Source organism: Solanum stenotomum, chromosome 2 (assembly GCF_019186545.1).
Source record: "Solanum stenotomum isolate F172 chromosome 2, ASM1918654v1, whole genome shotgun sequence".
Taxonomy (NCBI): Eukaryota; Viridiplantae; Streptophyta; class Magnoliopsida; order Solanales; family Solanaceae; genus Solanum; species Solanum stenotomum.
In genome coordinates, this window is record NC_064283.1 from 29,110,806 (window position 1) to 29,135,450 (window position 24,645).

General features: G+C 32.5%; 1 pseudogene; it reads right to left on the reverse strand.

The window, feature by feature from the left end:
* Positions 1–16,435: 16,435 nt before the first annotated feature.
* On the reverse strand, positions 16,436–17,234 carry LOC125855884 (B3 domain-containing protein At2g33720-like; annotated as a pseudogene).
* Positions 17,235–24,645: the final 7,411 nt, after the last annotated feature.

Genomic DNA, 24,645 nt, shown 5'->3' on the forward strand with positions numbered 1-24,645 from the left:
ATTTTGGCTAGGGGTGTGCTTCGATCGGTCCGGTTCAGTTTTATATATTATCGGTTTGATTTTTTATTTTTAAATATGCCAAAATAACCAAATCAATGAGATATTTTTATCGGATTATTGATTTTGGTCCTTAATGATTCGATTTTTTATTTAACCAATAAGAAAAATGCTTGTAAAACAAATATATGACTTCTCTAATAAATTTAATGCGACACGACAAGAATGTAACTTTACAAATGCTCATAAAATAGAAACAATAATAACTAACATGAAAAGAACTATACAAGTTTAATACAAAGAGAAATAAGACGAATAAGGTTCTTATTTTAAGCTTTGACGTTTTGAATAATGTAAAGTTGTGAACTCAAAGTCACCGTGAGGTGTGAATTGAAGGATAAAGGGAAAAAACAATAACTAGTAAGGTATTGAAATTAATATTTATGTACAGATAAAAGTAGTAAATTACTACCGTCTTAATGGATTGTCAATTTACCCAATATTAAAACCCAATATAGAACCAACAATCCAATATTTTTTTAACAAATCCATAAAAACAATTAACCCAATAGTAATAACCCAATAACACTTTTTCGGTTCAATTTATCGGTCAGTTCAAATTTTACACACCCCTAATTCTGGCCTAGAAGGAAGAGACAATGACATTCCTAGTCCCACTAAGAATTCTCATAGACAGTCATATACATGAAACCAATAAGATAAATATTCTAATCTTGAATGTTTTTGCTTCCAAAAATAAATTATAAATGTTGATGAAAACATATATAAGGTATTTAAAATTATTTATAAAAATAATATAATATGCATGTATAATAATAATAAAATATATGCATATAATTTATCAGTTCGGTTCGATTATTTCTTCATTTTTTAACAAAATCAAATCCAAACCCAGATAAAATTGATTTATTTAATCGGTTTGGCTTGACTTTTTAATTTGGATTGGTTTTTCATCCAAACCGTGAACACCCCTAGACTTAAGTGTATTTAGTTGTCACAATCTAAAGTACACCCTAGATGTAACATGTCGTATAAGACCCTGAGAGGCTCTACACAATCCACTTGGCATACATATATACAACATAATAGAGAAAAGCAAGAAATCTCATAAGAAATAAAGAGTTTGACATATAACCGGAAGTACAATAAAGTCTTGACAAGCCAGTATGAAAACTGAAAACATAAGAAAAGCAATAAATGTGACAAAGTCCTCGAAGTATGGGAACTCACCAAGTCATCAATCTCTATGATGATCAACTAGCCACGAACGGTAGGAGAGGAGTCGTCACGCTCTACATTAGTGGACAATGTAAGCACAAGTATGCATTAGTACATAAAATGTATTAAGTATGAGGAGAATGCAATAAAACATGAGACATGATCATAAGGAGACATAATCGAAAACATGATATGCATAACCAAGCTAGCATAGTAAAAACCTTCAAATAGGATCATAATCATAAATATGGTAAATGCATCTTGAAATCATAAGGAAAGCTTCATAAAACATTTTGAAGGTAACTTAGTTCATTTTGTGGGATATTAGCTTTAACCGATAATAAATCATGCGAGCTATACACGGAATCCGATGTTACTCCCACATCAAGAAGGGAGAGTCTACTTGCCAAGGTAGAACTATGTATCATGTCATATACTATATGTGGATCCACTAGCTAGGTCATTTAAGGCAAACCTACGGGGGCTCATAGTTTGGAATTAGAGGTTGCTATTAGAGACTATCCTATTTTAGCCTCCACCTCAAAGTTCTCTTGGTTCTAAGTAAAATACCAACTGAATAGTCATTTTCATTAAGTCATCATCATACATGGAAAAATTTATTCAATTAGTAATCCAAGCTTAAACATTGTAGAGTAGTTCATTAACTCTTGAATCAAGTCTAAGTGAGAAAACCTTTCACCAAGAAATGATTCCTTAATGTGAGAAAACCTTTCACAATTTCATTGATGCCAATCTTATAGAAACCTAGATCGTAAAACCTTTCTTTTCATATATCATGCATAAGTTCATGAAAACATCATTCATTGACTTAGCTTCTCTTCAAATTCATGCAAATTAGGGGTCATGGTCAAAATTATAGATCATGCATGATTTCACATGGAATTAATTAAAAAGTATGTAATTGAGTCCAAATCATCAAAATAATATCATAATTAATCAATTGAATCCATACAAATAGAACCCATGATGAATTGAATGAAAATCTAATCAATTCTGAGAAATTGAATTGGAGAACTGAAGAAACTTTAGGGACTCAATGGGTGAATGGAGCCCATTGATGAACTCCCTACATACCTTGATTGAAGCCTTAAGCAATGATGAATAAAGAAGACTTGATCTTGAAGAACCCTAGCTTCTTCTTCCTTGATCTACACAGAGGATTTTTGAAGAAAACTTTGGAGAGGGTTTTGGAAATTTGAGGGAATGAAAGAGTTGGGGAAATTTATAAGGGTGGATGGTAGTTATATGGCTAAGAATTATGGTCAAAACTACATATAATAGGTATTAGATGCATAGTAAGAGACTAAAATAACTTTAACTTAAAAGTGAATGAACCCCATAACGAAAGCCTTCACGGACCGTTCATCCTTCCACGAATCATTCAAGCATCCGTGAAGGATCAGAATTTCCTGAGTACCTGTGGTTTTGTTCACAAGTGGGTCAATGGGTTGTGGACCGATTCACGGTCCATGAACTCACGCTTAAACTAGCCATAAAAATTCCTACACTAGGTTTAACTCCACGGCTTGATCTACGACTCGTGCACCCCTCGAAGAACCGTACATAAGTCTGTGACCACTGCACCACGAACTTTTCAGTAACATCTTTTCCCAACCAAACTTAATAAATTCTAAGGTGTTACCATGATGTCTATCGCATATATAGCAATCGTCTCCCTTTGTAGTTTGTGCCATCCTCTTTGTATAGTTTTGGTGCCCGAACCACTTGCCATCCGACTTGTAGCAGTCGTATATCTTAGGATGTGGTTGTTACTCCTTGCCTCGGCCACGATCTCCCCAACCTTTGGCATGACTAGTCCTCATGTCCTTTCCTTTCCCATTGTCGTGCTTGTTATGCTTGGAGTCGATTAAGGTCGACTTGTGCGATGGCCTCATCGATGGTCTTGACTTGGTGTCATTCCAACTCCGTCTTGGTCCAATTCTGCAATCTCTCTATGAAGTGGAACAACATGTCTTCATATGTGATGTTGGGAATCTAAAGCGTGAGAGTGGTGAACTCCTTCACGTACGCCTGAATACTGCATGTCTGCTTCAGCTCCATGAACTTACGCCTGGCCTCATAGATGACGTTGTTAGGGCAGAAAGCCTTCTTGAACTCTTCTCAGAATTTCTCCGAAGTGTTGATGGTGCAAAGACCTTTGCCTAACTTGGATTCTTTGCGCCTCCACCATAGCATGACCATCTCTAAAAGATACAACACGAGAATGTTGATCTTGTTTCGTCGCTCTTCACTCAGCTACACTTGAAGTAATTCTCCAAGTGCCATAGGAAATTTTCCACCTTTTGTGTGTCACGAGTGCCTTTGAACATAGGTGACTTGGGAGCCTCGACCTTGACCTCTTTATCTCGGTTGAACGATGATGGTCCTCGAACTTCCACGCCCTCCTGGAGTGCTTTCATCTCAACCCTCATGATTTCAATTGTGTTTAGTGCATCCATGAGCTGACACTCCAAGGATGTGATGGCCTCCTTCATCTCAAACTCGGCACGCTGGCGACCCTCTAACTCCTTGCGGATGCTGTCATTCTCCTCAAGGGTAAAGTCCTTAAGTGTCTTGAACTTTCCATCGACCTCACTCAAGTGCTTTCCTAAGTTCTTCACGGCCTGCCTCACCATGTCAACCCTTGAGACCCACTCTACTCCGAGTGTGACGTCAATGTCCTCCACACCACATTCATAATCACTTTCTTCAGTGGTCGAAGATGAGTGAGATGTTAACGCTTCGCTTGGTGTAGGGTCGAGCAACATCTCATCTCTACTCTTAAGGTCCTTCCTTCCCTTGTAGTGCTTCTTTCCACCATCCAGCTTGACGTTGGTGGTTCTAGCAGCATTAAAGTCTACTTTGTTGGTCATTCTCTTAGTATCAAACCTAGCTCTGATACCACATTGTCACAAACTTAGACTTCTACAATAGCTCCGTACGACACTTGACAACTTACTCACAAATCTTTCACGATCTTGTAAGCTCAAATAAGCCCTTTGAAACTTAGATTGCTAAGATAACGAAGAAAGACAAAGATTTTAAGAAGGTTTTTGTATTGCTTGTGGAATATTGCTTACAACTTGCTTGGATGAGTTGCAAATGAGAGCCATCTATTTATGCTACTTCCTAAGGGCGAAAGTGTAAATAAAAATTACTACACAAGTCTCTTCATATAGTCCATATTCTAGAATTCTCTACAAGTCTAGATATTCTAAAGCCTTTCAAGAAAATAGCTAGGGAGTTCTAGAGTGTTCCGCAAACCTCTACACAACTCTAGTTTCTCCCCATTTCTATTTATGCCTTATTTGAATGGCAAAGTGGCGGGTCATGACACTAGGCTAAATATATAGTAATATGGGTTTCTACGGATTCGTTTACTTATGAATTAAGCATACTTGATAGATTAGAAACCTTTTGAGGCATTGAAAAATGGAAAAACATTGGAGAATTAGCTTGCTTGACTTTTGTTCTTCGGTTAAGGTAGGTTATGGTTTGTTCTATGTGATAGAGAGACTCTTACTAGTGATTAATAGTCATTAATGTAATATTGTGAAATTTTCTATGTACTCAATTATTGTGGTTTTGATGATATATAAATTATTGTGATTGAGTTGTAATCCCAAGACCGCGAAATCCATAATCTTGAACTTCCTTTATCAAAGTGATGCCTTGAATAAAAAAGGCTTGATGAAATATTATTAATGAAATGGAAAGTGATGATAAATGATGAATTAACTATATTATTGTATCAAGTGCCACGAGCTGACACGATATATTTGTATCGGGTGCCACGAGCCGGCATGATATTATTGGATCAGGTGTCACGTTTCGACATGATAACATTTAAAAAAACATATTAAAATAAATTAATGTACTCAATCTCAAAGAAGTCATTTCCCAAAAGAGCGTGGTGTGGAGGCATGAGTCCTCATGTATGTTCTTGATATTGTAATTAATTACGTACTTGCTTTATTGTTGTTGTCACTTGTTCGTGTTGCTTGCTGCTTGCTGCTTGCCACCTTCTAAGTGCTATACAGTTTATTTCATGCTATTACTATATGCATATTGGTTTCTATTTGATTCGGTTGATGATATATACTCAGTACATGTTATCGTGTACTACCCTTACTTGTGTTTTTCTTTGTTTCTTAGTTTGTGGAGTGCAGCGAGTGTACCAACGACTTTGACTCGCCTGAACTCTAGACAGTCTCCACCACATCAGATTTCAGGGTGAGATATTGTTTCTAGCTTGTGTTGGATTCTCTCGGTCATGGCATGATGTCCTTTGTTTTTGGACATAAACTATTCTATTTATTTATTCGGGTGTCTTTAATACTCTTAGACTTGGTATTTTGAGAGGAGATGTCCTTGATGTGATGACTTTCAGGTTTTGAGAAACGATATGTAATAGGCTTTAGTGTTTTTTTTGTTTCTTACATTGATGAGATTTGAGCTTCTATATTATTGTCGTATTTCATAAGTTGAATAACTAATATAAGTTCTGGTTGCATTAGTTGGTTCGCCCACCTAGAAGGTTAAGTGTGGTGCCACTTGTGAACACCTAATTTTTTACCAAACCCAAAGTGCTATACCTTTAATATTTAAATATTTACTTTGAATCAAAATTAGCCATTTTTCATTTTATCTTATTTTAATACGTTCATTTTTTTAAAATGAAATAATTAAGTTAGTGTTTTTTTAATTATATTTTTGTATTAGCTATTTCGCTTTTCCTATAATTTATTAGTTCAAATAATTAGTTCATATTTTTATTATTATAATTTTTATATACATTTAATTTATATATAAAAAATAAACCTAAAAACTACCCACTCCCTAAAACCTTTATCCCACTACTCCTCGTGAACAACACAACTACACCACTCTCACCCTCACCCTCACATATCGATCCTATATACATCAGAATACACACACAATCATAGAGAGGACAACAACAAAAAACCCACACGGAAAAAGAGAAAAAAAAAAAAGAAATAAAGAAAACAATCTGCAAAAAACAAAAGGGGAAAAGAAAAAAAAAGCAATACCAAACCCATCTCACATACAAAACTCATTCATCTATACTACAACAGACAATACATTCGCGAAAAGATGAAAACAATACGGGTTGAGTTCGAGGTTTGCTTTCGTGATTCCTGTTGTGGTCTTTTCTTTGTGAATTAATTTTCACAAAAGGTAACACTTGATCTTCATTATATTATTTGATTTCACAAATATATAAGACATGACTCCAATGTTATAAAGTTGTTCAAATTTTTTGTGTTTAAACTTTAGTGTTATAATATGAAATATGTTGAGATTTTTATATGTCAAAATTTAGATTAAATTTGATATAGCAAATGCTTATTTCTTGCACACTCAAAAGTCTAATTTTAGTTTCTTTCATTGATTGATTCTCAGATTTCTCTCTTGTTGATGTTTAAATATAATTTGTTTGGGTTCATGTTTGCCTTTAGCATCACTTATTTACTGTTTGAGAATAGTTATATTTACAAGAATTAATAACTTTTTTCATTTTCATGCTTATTTATTTGATGGCTAGTCAAGTGTGCTAAATGAGCCAATATTAGTTTAAGTTTATGTAAAGTTTGATATTCTAGTGATAAAATAGTGGCCAAGGTTTAAAATTTTGGAAGATTAACGTGGAAGTCTTAAAAAGTATATTTGATAAAAAAAAAAGAATTTAGTTGGTCTTTATTGATTAATCATTAAATGATCTTTTATATTTTAATAACAGAAAAGGTTTATAAGTTTATTTAAGAATCATATATAATTTATATATATATATATATATATTATAAAATAAATTTGAATATGAAAATGGTGATGTGGTGCTCTCTAAGGGCTTCATTCTTATTTATCTTTTTTTTGTGATTTTATTGGCATTTTTCTCTTATTTCTTTCAATTATTTTATTTTCTTACCTCTTCAATTACATAATTTTTACTTCTAATAAATATTAATAAATTTCATAACTCCTAACCTTTCATATTCATAACCCTCAAATAATTTAATATACAAATTTATGACATCTCAAAATCACACTTATAAAAATCTATTTTGAGACATATGTGATGATTATATTTTTTACATTTTTTCTTATTCTTCATCTTTTATCGCTTTTATTGGTTAATTTTTTGTCTTCTTTGATCTAATTTTGTAGGATGAAGATTGTTAGATATTTCTGTGCAATTCGATTTTACAAGGTAAACTATTTGATATGCCTAATATGGTTATCACTTTTTCTCTGTTGCAATTATACATTCAATATTATTATTTTTGAATTCATGATATTATGAATCACAAATTTTTTTTAGAAAAAACTGCTTGATTTTTTCTCTTTGCTTCTCTTTGTAGTTTATAGAGATTTTTTTTTCTTCTTTTTGTAGGTTTTGGAGCATTATGTAATGTTGATAACAAGATCCTTCCTTTATCTTTAACTCATAATTAAATATTCTTTAAAGTTTTTATTTGATTAGTTAACTTTATTTTTATATTTTTGTCGTTATTGTTGTTGTATGATTAACTTATTTTGTTTTCATGTCAGGATATTTTTGAAAATAGAACCTGAAAAGAAAGTCAACACACATGTATGCTACTCAATAAAGCATGTATATATAATTTTGTAGTCATGTAAATCAACTTTTAATAACTATAATGATAGAACATGAGAATGTAAAGTTAATTCATAATTTTTATAATATTGTATAATTTATAAGAAAAAAATATTTATTGATATGGAACTTTGTAGTCTTCATATTTTTAGTTTTTTTTTATTATTAATATTAGAAGTTCTCAAGTTTTTGAGATTTTCAAAGATCATTATTACAATTTGTTTGGTCAGAAATTAAAATACAAAAGTATTTGTTTAGGATAAAAATGATTTAGTAAAATTGTTTATCAGTTACTGCTCCTCCATTGGTTCATAATTTTTAATATAAAAATTCAAGTATCTTTATGTTCCGTACTTTAATGACTTTTGATGATCATAACTCCTAAATTATATTAATAATCATATTCATAATATCATTTGATATTTCATATTGTTGTCCTATAAATAGGGGCATTATAAAAATATTTATAAAAAAATGATCAAATTTATATGTATAGTAAAATTAAAATTATATATATATATATATATATAACTAAAAAAAATAATTTCCTTAACTCTTTTTTTTTTCGAGAAAAACTTTAAATTCCATAATTTAATTTTCTCAATAACAAAATTATGTTTTAAAAGTGTTAAAAAAATATCATATATATAAATTAATTTTCTTCTTAACAACATAAATGGAGTGTAAATAAGGATAATAAGAGTAATATTTTTTTCTCTTTTCTTTTTACCATAATAAATGTGAATATATGATTAATGTGTATTAAATTTATTATTATTGAAAGCAAATAAAAGTTTCTTTTATTTTTTCTACATTAAAGAAGGTGTCATCCTTTGTACAGTTATTACTCCAATTTATTTATAATAATTACCACGATAATATTATAATAATAGATTGAGAGAGAACAACTTTTTAACTTTTCATATCAACGTTTATATTTTCAACTTTTTTATCAATATGAAAATTTATTTTTAGCATTTTTTTTGAATAAGTAATATCGAAGTCGTATTTTAATTTGTGTTTCTCTCTTTTATTATATTATTTATTAAAACATTTATCAAATAGTGAAATTAATTATTTTAAAATATATTTAAGTTTTTCTTATAACCGCGCAAAGTGCGGACAAGTACACTAGTATATATATAAAGCTAGATAAAAAAAGAAGTGATGTGGCACCTCTCAATGGCCAAGATCTTATTTATTTATTTTTGTGGTTTTTTTATATTTTCTCTATTTTTCTTCAATTATTTTATTTTATAAAATCATCTCCTTAATTCATACCTCTTCAATTACATAAATTCAAATCTTAATTAATTTAGTAATATATATAACTCCTAACCTTTCATATTCATAACCATCAAATTATTTAATATACAAATTTACAACTCCTGAATATTACACTTATAAAAACCTACTTTGAGACATGTATGATGATTATTTTATTTTAATTTTTCTTATTCTTCATCTTTTGTCACTTTGATTGGTTAGTTTTTTTTGTCTTCCTTGATCTGATTTTACGGGAGAGAGATGTATAATGAAGAATGTTAGATGTTTTTGCATAGTTTGATTTTACGAGGTAAAATGATTTGACATGTCTAATAGTTATAATTATCACTTTTTTGTATTGTAATTATACATTTAATATTATATTTTTAGATTATTGATGATACAAATCATGAATTTTTTATAGAAAAATAATTTTTTTTTGCTTCTCTTTGTAGTTTCTTGAGATTTTTTCTTTGCTTATTCTTATAGTTTCTAAAGACTCTGATTGTTTTTACTCTCTTCGTCTCTTTGTAGATTTTGGAGAATTGAAATATGTTATGTTGAGAACATGATCCTTCTTTCCTCTTCAAATCATAACTAAATTCTTTAATATTTTTGCTTGATTAGTTAACTATATTTTTATGTTTTTTTTTTTGTTATTGTTATTGTAAGGATTGCTTATAGTTTTCCAGCCAAATCTCCAATGCAACAAGAGCTCTGAAATTTAATTTCATCTAATAATCTCTTCATGCTCACTAGCTATAAAATTGTTATACAAATATATAACAAAGATAAGTAACAAAAAAAAGTAATATTTCAAATCTCAATATAAAGTGTAATAAAATACTAAATATTGCACACAAACATGTTATATATATATATATATATAAGGGGTCTGAAAAATACCCCAACTTTGGTCGGATTTGCTGTTGCGATACTAAACTTTCAGAAGGACCTATTACCTCCCTAGACTATTTAATACTGTATTTTTTACCCTCTGAACTATTTAATAGTGTATTTTAAAGGTATATATGTGCCCACGTGGACACATTACTATTTATAATTTTGCATTATTTTTTATGTCCACGTGGGCAAATATATATGTTTAAAATACGGTATTAAATAGTCTAGGGAGGTAATAGGTTCTCATGAAAGTTTAGTATCGCAACAACAAATTTGACCAAAGTTGAAGTAATTTTCAGACCTTTATCCCTATATATATATATGAAAAGAAATATATAGAGTATGAAAAGAATCCTCAATTGAAATATGAAAAAAAAATCATATAACTCAATTAAAAAACTAATTCATTAACAATATGAGCCATTAAGAATCAACACAATATTATATATTAATTTTTGAAAAAAATATCATTAAACTAATTATTTTTCTTATATAGCTAAGAATCAAATAAACCGATTCCTCTTACAATTTCATATGTCACAATCACATAACAATGATATGGTGAAAATACATAATTATAACCCTACATTCTTAATTATATTATTTAGATATAGAAATTATTTATAAGTCAAAAAGTTGTTTCACAATTTAGAGAATTCAATTAACAAAAATCAACTATTTTTACAATTTTATTTTATAACATCCGCATCATTACTTTTTTTGACAAATTTAAATTTTTTCTATTCCTTTTGATTAACTTTTCGATTCTCTGCCCCCTTTTAATTTGTTTTTAATTAATTTTTCCCTTAATAAATTTCTCTCCTATAATATAAAAAAATTCTCTCCTATATGTGTGTATGTATGTATGTATATTAGGCAATGCAAAATATGTTGTTCAAAATAATAGTAATTAGTAAAAGTAATGTTTATTAGTAGAAGCATATTTAGAGACTTTTAATTAATTTAAAATTCTAAAATAAGATAAACAGAAAATATGTCATATAATAAAATTAAACCATAAATGGTGGAGGATTTTACTCAAACATACTTTCGTTTATTAAAAAATATGATTTTTTTTACTTTTTCTCTTATTTTAATCTATTTATTTATTTTTATTCTAAACTCACACCTCTTCATCTTTCATAACCTCTATACTTAATTAGTACTTATTAGTAATATCTGTAACTTCCAACTTTATACCTTCATAACCCCCAATTACTTAATGTGCAAGCTTGTGACATCTTAAAAACACATCAAAATAATATTTCTATCCAAATATATTTGTTTTGAGCTTAATTGTCCTCTACTTTAATTTTGTAGTGCAAAAGCTATCGACAAAGACTACTTTGAGTAATTATTTTTATTTCTAAATAGGGAGGGTACAAAATAAAATAATATATTAAGAGAAAAATTGATTTGGATTTTGTTTTATGAAATTATAAGAGCAAGATCATTAATAAAAGTTAGCATAAAAACCAATTCTCAAAAAACATTAAAATGTGTTTGTGGATACACTTAGCGGTGGGGGATAATCAAAATTATTATGAAGTTATTTTTAAATTTTCAATTAAATATGAATCATGAAAAATATAAGAAAATTAATTAAGAGAATTTATTTTTGACATTTTGCATAAATTAGTAAAAACTAAAGACAAGCTATCTTGATTATGTTAAGATATTATGCTAATGGTTACTGTTTTTTAAAAATATAAATTAGTTAAAAAGTTAAAGACTAGCTAAATTGATTCTTTTAAGATACGATGCTAATTGTTACTTTTTTCTTAGTTGAATTAAATTAGCAAAGATGAAAAAAATGAAAAAGAAAATAAGAAAAAGGGGAGAATCGAAAAATAGTGTTGAAATAAATTCAAAGAAATGTAGAATTATAGGAGAGAATTTATTAAGGGAAACATAATAGAGATAATTATTCCAAATATACTTATTACTTAACCATTCATCCTCCATTAAAATTATTCTAAATATTTACTTAACTTTTTCTCTTACACTTTAATTAAATGAAAATATTATTTATCGTTAATAATTATAAATATTCCTATTATTTGTGAACAATCATTTTTATATTTACCTTATTTTAAAAAAACCCAAGAGTCTAATTATAAGCTTTTATTAGATGTTATAAGAATTATTTTTTAAAACTTTATAACATAAAACCTTTTATCATTCTTTTATAATTGGTCATTTATTACTTATTTTATCATGTATTTTAACCACAATATATAACAATAATATATTTTTATTTTTGTTAATCCTATATCACCAAAAATTATTTTGCAAAACTAAAATCATGTATCGTCCATTTCCTTTCCAATGAATCAACATATAGTAAAAAAACTTCAAATTTTAATATACAATTGAAGTACTCTTTTAGGCCTTCAAATTATAGGTAGCTTATCTATTACAAATAATTTTTCATATTTCTAAGAGCGTGTTTCGATGTGTTACTATTTTAATTCTTTTGACATTTTAAAAAAATTTAAAAGACTAAACGTTCCACTTCAAAATTTTTACAAAATATCAAAGGTGACCATATTTAATTTTAAGAACTCATTCAAATGGATAATAAAGTCATAAATTTTTAATTATTATATTATAACTAACATAAAAGAATAGGTACTATTCAACCAAATTTATTTTTTTAGGTATTAAACAGTGCTAATTTAAGGATTTTTTTGTTGATAAAATCAATTAATGAATCAAGTTAAAATTACAAATCTAAATGTTAAATTTTTTTATCTAATCTATTTGAATTTAAAAATTAAAAAAAACAACTTTAAAACTTTTATACACCGCGCGTGGCGCGACTAAGTTCACTAGTTAAAGATATAGCCAAAATGTGGCATATGAAAAGTTTTAAAGTTAAAATTATTTTTAGTATTTTTGCATGACCAATAATAATAATAATAACATAGAAATATTAGGATCTAAAACATTTAAAACTAATTTTAGTTTTTGAAATATAAATAAATAAATAAATAATTTATGACAAAATTGGAAAGCGCTGCTACCAATACACCACACACTAAAAAAAATAAGACAGTTTTAAGCAGTTTAAAATAAATCAAAGAAGGCGGGATATAAGTAAATTTCTTAAGCTAATAAGTATAATATATCCAAAATTAAGTCGTCATAGACAAGTTGATAAATCGATCATGCTAGAACCACGGGACTTGAGGGGTGCCTGACACCTTCTCCTCAGTCAACAAAATTCCTTACTTAGACTTCTAGTTCGCAGACCAATAAAAAATGAGTCAACTTCCTTTTGATTAGGGATCTAAATAAGGTGACTTGGAACACTAAAACTCAAATTCAAGTGACGACTCCATAAATTAATTATCCCTTTTCGAAATGTCACTTTAATTGAAAAAACTCTATATTCAAAATAATTTTGGGAAAGATAGGGGTGTCACAGATGGTGATTCCGCTGGGGATAACCATAATTCGAGCTAATACATATTGACTTGTATATAACTTTATTATTTAGTTTTCTTTTTTTAATTTTTTTGGATATTTTATTTGTTGGCCTAATGTGTTGTTTGCTCGCTTATTTACTGTTTTGATATTTTGTGAAATGTAATATAAATTGTCTTCTCTCGCGCACCAATATGTGTCTTCTAAAATACTTTATTCGGTGATGTGATTACGTTCCCGAGCCATGAGCTATCAAAGATGCGGCAATTCTCCTGGGAAAGATTCTATAGTAGCACATGTTTTAGGATGGGAAAGCCTAATAATGAGGCCGAAAAATCCTGCTACCGATAAATTATCTCTTCTTGACTCGAGTTTTCTACTCGTTTTACCGCCAATCTAGACACCTATTCCATTAGGTTGTTAAACTTAGTAAAACATTCTTCATTCATTTATTATCTCTAATAGAATCCGTTGAATTTGCATTATATGCATTTTTAACCTAATGTGACTCAACACAGGTAGGGGCGTTCGTGTTTCGATTTGGATCGGTTATTGATTAAAATCAAAATCTACCAATCTAGTCGATTTTTTAAATTTCTAAAATCAAACCAAACCAAACGAAAAGAATAACCGTCGATTTGGTAATTATCGGTTTGGTTCAATTTGATTCAATTTTTCTAGTTTGTTCAGGTTAAAAGTAATAATTTTTTTGAGGACGTATGTATACTGATTGACGCAAACACCAAGTACATGAACAATCCACAAAAAAACTAATGTCGGTTTAATTAAGCAATACTAGAGTTATCATTACACGAATAAAGTGATTCGATTAAGAGAAATGTGACTGTTTTATGTGAAGTACGGTAGGTAAAAACTAAAATGGATTTTGATGGACTTGGACTTAAGATTGTAATAGTTGGGCTAAAGTGTTGGCTTGAGAAAATTGCAAAGCTAAATACTTAAGTTAATTAAAATTTAACAAATATTTTTAATTTATTTATGAATAATATATGAATAATTATAAATTTATATATATCTAATTTATCGATCTGGTTTGGTTATTTTTGCGGTTATTTTTTTAGTAAAATCAAAACCAAATCAAATAGTATCGATTTTTAATATTTAAAAATAAAACTTAATCAAACCAAATCAAATATCAGTTTTTAAATCGGTTTGGTTCGAATTGCAGTTCGATTTGGCTTTTTAACCATAACCATAAACAATCCTAGTGCTTTGCAGATTCACAGATAATGAGCAATATACGTGAAGAACTTGCACTTCAACTAATGTAAAGAAGAGGAAATATTTGAGAGTTTTATATTTTCATTATTTGACACGTTTTATAATGTTTGAACGTCAGAATTTAATCAATTATTAAGTTATCTTATTTGTCCAACTGAGTCAGAACAAGATTTGATTGGTTGAATGATTCTTATTAAGAAAAGATGTTATATGTTGAATTCTTAAAAATATTCATGTTACAATAATTTTATTTGCATATCATATAATTTAATTTTTTTCATCAAATATAAATATTTAAAATATTATTTTTAATAAAAAAATATTACTTTTTTACTGAAATGAATTTTTAAATAATATTTTATAAGTATAATGTTTAATATCATATGCATATTCAAATATTAAAAATAAACAATCTTAATCATTAAGTGTTCAGATCTAGAAACCACATCTTAATATTCAGATCGATACGTCTGAATCTTAATGAAAACTATGAGGCATCATATTTTACCCCAATTAAGTTATTTATTATCCATTTCATATTACTAGATACCTATCGACTTAAGACACTGTTTAAGCAAATTTTAATTAGGGATGTATTTTATTAAATTAATCTCATTAATGATGGTTGATGCTCTAAATTTTTCTACTACTACTTTCTTTGTTATTTAATACTAAATGTGGAAAGAGAAAAATATACTAAAGTTCTCTTGATTTCATAAATTGGACAAGTAAATTAAAAAAACTATTTTTAATATGAGGCCAAAGTAATGTGAAATGAAATGAGTATAAGGTTATTACATAGAAAATAAATCAATAAAAATTAATTTATGGAAAAGTGAAAATTATTTTGATGTTCTAACTATGCTTTAAAGAATAAAAAATTCTACTTTGTCATACCTTGAAAAAGAAAAGGTAACTTATTATGAAGTTATCTATTTCTGCACTAACAATAGTACTGAGATTTAGGCTTTCTCTATATGTATTGTGCTGAATTTCAACAACATGATTCCTGAGATAGATTCTCTGCGCACCAGAAAACCTTCATTAGATGTATAACACTCGTAACAAAGATACACTTAGTTTGGCGTCGAAGACTGTTTAAGTAGGCTACCAAAGCACACATAAAAATATTCTCAAGTTAACTTATAACTCATATTAGAAAACCAATCTTTAACATCAACCCAAACGCCACTGCTACAACCTAAAATTAAGTATACCACTAATTAAGTTGCCCTGACTAAAGTAGAGACTTGATAATCAATAGTCAGGTTCAAATTTGGTTTTATTTTCTTACTATGAGATAAGATTATCATGGAACAAGCAAATTCCTCTACTAATCACAAAGTTAGCACAATCAGGAGACTAACATTACAATTTACACAGATTAGTAGATTTCTAGTTTTGATCACAGAAATCATCGGTTTACTGTTGTCAGTGAACAAACTAAGTTTTCACATTGTTGATGTTTGACATTATGTAAGCATAGAAAACAATACAATACAACATGATGCATTATGGAATAACAAGTAACAACCATCAAACAAGATGTAAAGATCAATTCAGAATGAAGAATGATTGTATAAATGAAGCAACACTAAAACACTTTGTTTCCATTCTTGCTAATTTGATCACCAAGCTAAAGCTCAATATAACTAACTAAAAAGTAAATCATACGAATAAATAGATAAATAAATAAACATCTCAAAGATCTAGTTGATTCCTCGTGGCAACTCGAAAGCAAAATCTATAATTATTTTCTCCCAACGTATCGAGATTACATCATTTTCTTTTAGATTCCTCCTTTTGAAAAAAATCCTTTGTCCATGCTTTGACAAGGTGAAAGCTATTAGTTGACCATTTTTTTAGAGTCAAACTATGGCTTGTTTGTGTATCCATATCAAATACGGTATTATCAACTCCACACAATTATTGGTAAATTATGCTATGTTTTTCCTCGTTCATAAAGGGTAATATGTAATTATTCACGTCTTGTTGAGATAGTAATAGCCTCGAAGCTCCATTCACATCGCTTCTAGTTAGCCTTTTTGTTATCCAATGACCTTTCTCTCCAGTTGATTAGTTTCTCAGTTTGATTTTCTTAAGGGGAACAAATTTCTCTTCCCCCAATTCCTGTAACAATCGTCTTTTAGGAGCACAGTTACCCGATGCATTTAACTCTTGACTTGATGAAGCAAAACACAAGATTGGGGTTTGAAGTGTTTTCAGAAACTTGTGTAAAGAGAGTCAAAAAAGGTGAATTAGGATCGTCCTTGCCGCCATCTATGGAAGAGAAATCAACAATAGTACAACTTGACGTTGTGGATGATGGATGAGAAACTTGGTGAAACATACAGAAAGGGAAATCAACAGTAGTACTAGAAGACGATTGATGAGAAAGACAATAGCTAATTGGATCTACATCAATAACAATGTCTTCTAAAAATGGCGGAAACAGAGATAACATTAGAAAACCGTCGAAAAATTGATCACTATTTTCCATTGCGCAAGAGAAATTAAGGAATGTGAATAATAAATTTTTGGAATGAAGAAGAAAGGCTGGGTAATGACCCTTTTATAGATTTGTGTAACTCTCCCATTTATGATCAAAATGGGAGCTTGCTTTATTTTTTTTCCACGTCAAAATTTTTCGTATTCGAAAAGGTAAGGAAAGACAATTTCTAAATTATGTTTTTGGTATAATTATTTGAGTTAAAAGTTTGTTCACGTGTAAATGTTACCATTTAAGTACTTCCCTTTTGACAAATCAAGAAAGGACAATTTGTTTTACCTATCATATCCTCAATTAATTACTTTGAAAAATATAGAACTTCTTGAAAATCGTAAGTTTTTAATTCATCTACTTCATAATTAATAGAGGTAAAATGATAAACTCACTATGTCAATAATTATTTTCTTAATAGGTGTGTAAATTCAAAAATGGCCAAGTAATTAGGGATAGATGGAGTAATTTCTTATCACTTTCATATTATTATCCGTTCCATTATTTTAGCTTTTTTGATAATCTCTTCTCCCATATAGGATCAAAACGGGATTCAAATGTTGAGCTTTCTCTATTTTTATTTCGTACCAGAAAAGGAAAGGAAAGACAATTTCTACTTCTATTTTTGGTACAATTATTTGAGCTTATGAGTTTAATTTACATTAGATATAATATTGAAGTGTTTTACTAAAATTTTTGTTTTAGGCCACTAATTTTATGGAGACGTTTTAATCATAAAATATGTTTGTTGATGATTTCGAGATTTGAACTCATTTAGGCTTTGTTTTGATAGCATAAATATCCTCAAATGCCTAAATTATGCTCTAAATTGATTTTAAAATGTTGATTTGTAGCAATATAGGCTAAGGAGCAAGGCAAAGATACTACCGGATAAAGAGGAACTAACAAGTTGAATAAGTGAAGGAAAAGCGATCTTGGGATTGCCAAGACCACTCGGCGAACCGCCAAGTGGCTCTTCAACCCGCCTAAAGTTCCAGCGTGCCAGCCCTGGGAAAGAACCAAGTTGGCGACAAAAATGGGCAATCGGCGGACCGCTGATCGGTTCCGCGATAACAATTTGGATCGCCCAAAGTTACAGGACCTGAGATGCTGATGATGAATTCCAAATGGAGATGGAGTAGAACAAATGGCAGATCGCTAGATCTTTAGGCGAGGCACGACTTACTCTGCCGAAATGACTTTCAGGCTAAAACGCAGGCAACTATAAATTGAAATTTAAAAGGATTTTTCAAAGTTCTGATTCCTAAGTTTAGAGTTAAACTTTTCTTTGAAGTTTGTATTGTAATTTTGAGGATTTCTAAGCTAAATTGTGAGAATTCGGAATTGGGTTTCAAAATTTGACAATTTTAGAACATTGTAAAAGCTTGAAGACTATAACCCAACTGATGGCCAATCGAGTTTGTAATGGTTTTTGCCTTTTTATGATGTCTAGCTAAAACTTCAATTCTTGGGGTGTGATCATGTGATTCTGGGTTGAATTAGAGTATGGATATCGTTATTTACTGATTTAAGTGCTTAATTAAAGTGGGTATAATTGATAGTTGTGTTTTTATCTAAGAATTGTAGTTGCAAATGCAATTCGAACTTAAAATTCTAGGCTTGCTTGAGAAAGAAGTTTTAGAATCAAAGCTTTCAGTTAATGATTGTAGCTATTGGGTTGATATGGGTTTAGCTCGAAATATTAAATTCTAAATTTGATTCTACCCATTCAGCTCGAAAGAGTAAAAGAATTAAGGTTTTGGGTTGTTACTATTGTTAAGCTTGTTGATGTTCAAAAGAAATCACTTGATTCGTGGTAGTTGTTCGAGAGAAAACTACTGCACTCATAGCCTATATTACCCACTGATATTTAGCAATCCATTAGTAATTACAATTAGCCATACAATTAAATCAACCTATAATCGACCACATCCCGATAATCTCTCTTTATATTATTATTTCCTCTATTTTACTTGTGTTGTAGCTGATAGTTGATCATCCAAATCCTTTCATCTGACATTCGTTGTCACACCCTTAGATTTATTTACTCGTTTCCAATAATGTATATTCCTATAATCGAATAGATCACGTTTACAACTTCATAACAGAATTTAAACATGTACCGCCCCTTGTGGGTTCGACTCCAACTCTTCTTGTGTTTTATACTAGTTAACAATTGTTTACACATAAAATCGTATGAGGTGTACTTGAAACGTTAATAAAAAATGTTGCCGTTACTAGGGAGTGATGTTGTTTAAAATTCTATTATCGAAGTTTGAATTGTATTCTTTTTGTTTTATAGTTGAATAGACTCATTGTGTTGGTTGTGTTGTTTTTTACAGAGGACGAAAAGAGCGTAAACAGAAGCAATGGTTGCCAAGTCAGTCACCAAGACGACATTGGAAACTTGAATAATGTTAATGATCCTATCAAATTGGTTGGTATCAGAGCCATACTTTTACCACCAGCTGAAGGAAATGCCATTTTTCATGTCACTAGCACAATGCTTCAGCTGTTACAAATAAAAGGGTTGTTTGTAGGATTGGCTCATGAGGACCCCCATGAGCATGCTCATAATTTTGTTGATGTTTGTGGACCATTCTCGTTCAAGAACATATCTCAAGAATCGGTCCGTCTTTGATTATTTCCATTATCCTTGATGGGAGAAGCTACAAAATGGTTGGTTGATCTTCCGAGAAACTCTTTTACTACTTGGGATGAGTTGACCACAACTTTTTATGCAAGGTATTTTCCCCCATCAAAGATGATGACGTTAAGAGATAACATTCAAGGGTACAAATGCTTGGAAGGCAAACCAATCTACGAGACGTGACTGAGGTTTCAAAAGATCTTACTTCAGTGCCTAACTCATGGGCTGCCACACGATGTCTTATTGCAATACTTTTACAGGAGCCTTGACTCGGTGAACAAATGAGTTGTTGATCAACTTGTTCCCGGTGGTATAATGCAACAACCTTGGGATGTCGCATCTTAACTCCTTGATTGCATGACCAAGATCAATAGAGCATGGTACACTCGTGAGGACCAAGTGTCCCCTCTCACCTTTAGAATGACAAATGAGCAGATCGAGAAGGATCAAGGGAGGGACCAAAACATGGCAAAGATGATGACCCAGGTGGACATATTGTCGAAAAATGTGATGGGTAGTGGGATGAAGAGTGTGAATGATGTGGGTGTTGGAGGTTCAAACCATGATGAGGCACATTTCGAAGAGTTGTACAATGAAGAGGTGGACTTCCATGCAAATCAATGAGAAGGTTTTTTTCAAAACTACCAAAGACACGGTGGTAACCCGGGTTGGAGCAAAGATGATGGATGGAGAGATCGTGAGTCATGACAAAAAATGGCGTGATCATAACGCCATGTGGAAAGAAAGAGAGGGTGACAATGATAGGTACATCCCACCTCACGAGCATCAAAATCCTAAGGAGCAAAGGCCTGAGTCGGATGTCCGTACGGAAGAAATGTTTTCACGCATTTTTAGTAAGGTAGAGGGATCAGACAAGGTCTTGAAATAAATAAAAGAAGACGTCTCTACACTTAACCAAACAGTTACCTCTCATTTAGTGTCAATCAAGCAATTGGAAATGCAAATGGGTCAAATCTCATCTCAGTTGAACAAAAAGCCAAAAGGGAGCCTGCCAAGTGATACCTTGGCCAACCCGAAGAATGATCATTAAAAGCATATCCACGTCGTGCCACGACGTTAAATGAGGCGCTTCTTGGGAGGCAACCTAAGTTTTTGATGCTTTAATTTTGTTTTTGAATAATGCGTGTTGAATGTGCAGGTTGGAAAGTTGAAGTTTTGGGAAAATAGCCTTTAGGCGAGCCGAAGGTCTAGTCGGCAACTCGCCGAACAGGTCGGCGCGCCCGACTTGGACCACCGTTGGAACCACCAAAATGACTGGGAATCTTGTAATAATCGGCGGGCAAAAACACCACTCGGTGAATCGCCAAGTGGGTCGGTGACACGATTTACTTCGTCGACTGGCGCGTGAAATGAACAGTTTAAAGGCCAAACAGTTTAAATTTTCAAAAATCCTTTCACTTTCCTACTTTTCAACTTCCGCACTTCCATACCCAATACTAGATTATCGTATTGTTGTTTTTAATTTCTTGTTAGTTGGGATCTTTGCTCGGATTACTTTGGATTAGTTTGTCGTCTAGCATTTCAAACTCATTTTTGGCATAAAGGTTGGTTTTCCGAACCCTGCACTCTATTTTTGGTTGAACTCGAATGAAATCGATAAATTGTTGTTGATAATTGTTGGGTAGTATGATTTTATCAATGTTTAACTGTTGGATTGCCCGGAACGAATTGAACTTTTGCCAAATTTCTCATAAATCATGATTCCCGTGTTTTTGCTTGTTGAAAACGAGTAAAAATTTGTTGGGTTGCACTTAATTTGTGTTGGGTCTAGTGGGTGAAGTCTGAGTAACCCCAAATTGTTCTAAATGTCGTAGTTTGCCTGATGATAGAGCGGTTGACATCATTCTTAAGGGCATAAGACGTCAAATGGACAATTTTGGCCAAATTGGGGAAGTCTGAGTATCTCGAGGGCATGGGTAGTATAGGTCTTACTGTAATTTCATAGTGCAAATGTCTCATTTTGATTTTGTGGGTTGCGGGTTTGATTTTTAAGATTGGGGTTGAAAACTGGCACGAAGGGCCATTTGGCGAGTTGGGTCAAGCTCGCCGATTGGTTCGACGGTTCACCTAAGTCCCCATGGATCGCCCTTAAATTCTATAAATGTTGAGTTTTTGTTCTGTAACTTTCGGTGATAAGCATGTGCTTGCCAAGTTCACTCGGCGACTCACTAAAAGTCCTCTTTGATCCCCCTTCTGCACCCCTAATTCCTTAAAATGCACTGTAATTTTTGGTGAGCCACTTTTAGCTCGCCGATTGAAGTTGGCAATCCTCCGAAAGGCACTTCTCATTGGTGACAAGTTTTGAATCCCTGAGATTTTCATGCTGTAACTTTCGGCGAGCCCGACTTGGCCCGCCAAAGTAGTTCGGTGACTCATCGAGTCTTTTGGCGACTTCATTTCTGAAATTTTTTAGGAACTTTTTCTAACGTTTTTCTATGTTGTTTGCAGGAATGGTTAGACCCAAGGTGTCTGGTAGAGACATACCACCCCAAATGCGGGCACGTGAAGTAGTAATTGATAAGGAGGCAACTGCCTCCAAGGCCAAGAAGCTACCTCCAAAGGGAGGCAAGGGTAAGGGAAAGGAGCCTGTAGTTGTTCCTCCGAAGGAGGCAAGCTCAGACAGTAAGGGGGTCTACGACTCAAGTTACCACATCAGATATGGAGGGGGACTCACAAGATTCTCAACCTTCTATCTCTAAGCCTAAGGACGATCAACTGCTACAGTCCTGGCAAGCCGAGCTCCGCTCCAAAGCTCATCATGATCTGTCTAGGATTCTGGAGCCTACCCCTCCAGCTTCAGCTCCAATGCCTACTCCGGCACAGACAGTGGCTCCAGTTCCACTAGTTCATGGTCCTCTTCTCTAGTCACTCAACTAGTAAAGGCCGAGGGATTGAGGACCATCTTAGAAGAGAAGAGACTGTTCACAGATGGTGTGGTGGACATATATCCAGCAGTGTGGGACACTCTCAGGTTCCAAAGGTTCGATATCTTCACCAGACTCTGAGGCCCAGACATTCCTAATTGGGTCCGGGAGTTTTATTCAGCATACAGTGATCTAGTTCCCCAAGGGAAGAAGAAGGCCAGTGCCTTCAAGTTGGTGGACTTCGTGGTGGTCCAAGGGAAGAAAGTAAAATGCAGAAGTGATGATATAAATGCAGTGTTTGACCGAGCCTCCGATTTTATGCATGACTACCAGAGTATGATGAAGACAAAAACTCTGGAAGACCTTAAAGGTTGGTTGACCCCTCTACTTTCTAACACCACCCCGAGATGGATTGGGGCCGGAGCGCAGATAGAGAAGAAGGACCTGAACGTAGCTGCTCGCTATTAGTTTGGATTCATCAATAACACGATTATGCCGTCCTAGAATGAGTCGATCCTCCACCACCCAAAGGCGGCATGTCATGGGTCTATCATGACCAGGAAACGGCTAACATTGGGGTTGATTATTGAGCAAGAGATGGCCATGAGGGCCAAGTAGAGGCAAACCTCACTTCTATTCCCGGTGTTGATAACTGAGTTGTGCAGACGGGCCCTTGTTTCCAAAGATGAAAAGACGGATGTAGAGGTGACACGTACCTCCTCTACTGACATCCGATGTATTGAAGACGAGTTCTAGAGGGATGGGGCTGATAGGAGGAGAGCAACCCAGTGGACACATCCCCGGAGGTTGATATTGACATTCTACCTGCAAAGGCAGTCTTGCCTACTCAGGCCACCAAGCCTTCAGGTACTTCTATCTCTATTCCTTCTGCGACCCCGAGTACTTCTACTGCTCCCTTCCATAGTTTTCCTGCTACTGCTCCTAGGCCCCCGATCACCTATGGGATGATGTTCAAGATAGGGAATCTGACCCAATCTGCTGATACGCGTGCCTCCCGGCTAGAGGATGCGATTCCTAGGATGACCGAGAGAGCTATTGCTGCTGCGTTGACACCTCTTCGAGTTTCGATCGATCCCCTTACTGCGAGAGTTAAGGTGTGTGAGAGAGGACGGGGAGCTGATGATGAGGTGACAACCTTAGAGGCCGATCTTGTGGGACTTCGTAAATATGTGGACGAGCTGAAGTCCACTGACTTCTCCATGCTCTTTGGTACAATGGACATACAAGATGTCCCAAGCTCAGATATTCTAGCCTGTTCAGATGTGCCTCAGGCTACCACCAGAGATGCGGTTAGACATGATGATGTTGATGCTATTTTCGAGGCTAAGACGGATGAGGAGCAACTTGGTGATCGAGAGGATGGTATTTATGAGGACCTGGTTGACTCTGAGGGTGCCATGTACGAGACTGCTAGACTGACATCACTTCAAGATGTTTCCATGGTAGGCTCCAGTGGAGCCAAGGATGATGTGACACTCGACACTGATGCCTAGACAGATGGAACGATGGATATGTACACTTCACCCCAGACATAGCCTGACATGATGATTCCCTTCCCTCCTTCTTTGTCATTTTTAGACTTTTTGTTGTTTTTGATTGCATTTGAGGACAACTACGCTTTAGTTAGTGGGGTAAGGTATACCTACCTCTTTTGTGGGTTGTTTTTGTGAATATTGATTTGTATTGTGTTTTGTGGATATTGAGCTTATTGAGCTATATATATATATATAGATATATATATTTCGGTTGTGGAATTGCAGTTGTTGATAAATTATTCCCATTGTTTTGATAGAAATTGGTTTTGATCCAAATTTTTAAAATTTTCCACCTCTTTTGTGCGTGATTGTGTCTGTTC